Genomic DNA, 978 nt, shown 5'->3' with positions numbered 1-978 from the left:
TTGCCCCGCAACGGGAGAGGCCACAACAGAGGAAGGCCCGCATACCACAAAAAAAAAAAAAAAAAAAAAAGACCTCCGAAATTTTTAGAAATTTCTAAAAATCTTATATGTTCTTGTATAATGTTATAAGTCATAATTCTTGTTATTACTTTAAAATGTATATCTCAGAAATAACTAAAAAAAAAAGACCCCTGAGGTTGGTATGATACACTTTATGCAGATGAGAGATGGTGATATTCAGCAAGGCTATGTAACAAACTGAGAACTACTCCACAAACTTAGGTCAGTTTCTAAATGGAAAGCTCTTTTCTTCTACATTAATGGATATATCAGGTTTACGTAAGTTTGTCTACCTGCAAGCTGTATAAAAGCTGTTCAGAGAAAAGTCAACTTTTCCCTTCGTTCCTGGAAATCCTTCGTTTAGGGTTATATGTTACAGTGCTTGAGCGGTTGGTTCCAGAGTCCAGTCTTCCAGTTAGACTTGCTTTTGCTGTTAAACTTTCAGAAGTTCCTGTAATTTGCTGTCATTGTGGGTTTTTTTGGGGGGGGAGTGGTGGAGGTTGTGGTGTTTATCCTTTATTCTGTTAGTATCAGGGATTATATCGACTTAAAAAAAAAGAATTTTTTAGAGCGGTTATAGGTTCACAGGAAAACTAAGTGGAAGGTACTGAGAGTTCCCATATACTCCCTCCTCTCAAACATGCATAGCTTCCCCCATTATCAACATCACTCACCAGAAAGGTACATTTTTAATAAGGATGAACCTACTTGACTCATCATAATCATGCAAAGTCCATAGTTCACCTTAGGATTCACTCGTGGTGTTGTATATTCTATGGGTTTGGACAAATGTATAATGACATATATCCATCATTATAGTGTTTTCACTGCCCTAAAAATCCTCTGTGCTCCTCCTCTTCACCACCCTCACCCCACCCGAGCAACCACTGATCTTTTTACTTTCTCCATAGTTTTGAA

This window comes from Physeter macrocephalus, chromosome 7, assembly GCF_002837175.3.
Source record: "Physeter macrocephalus isolate SW-GA chromosome 7, ASM283717v5, whole genome shotgun sequence".
NCBI classification, from domain to species: domain Eukaryota; kingdom Metazoa; phylum Chordata; class Mammalia; order Artiodactyla; family Physeteridae; genus Physeter; species Physeter macrocephalus.
Note: the sequence above shows the minus strand (reverse complement) of the source record.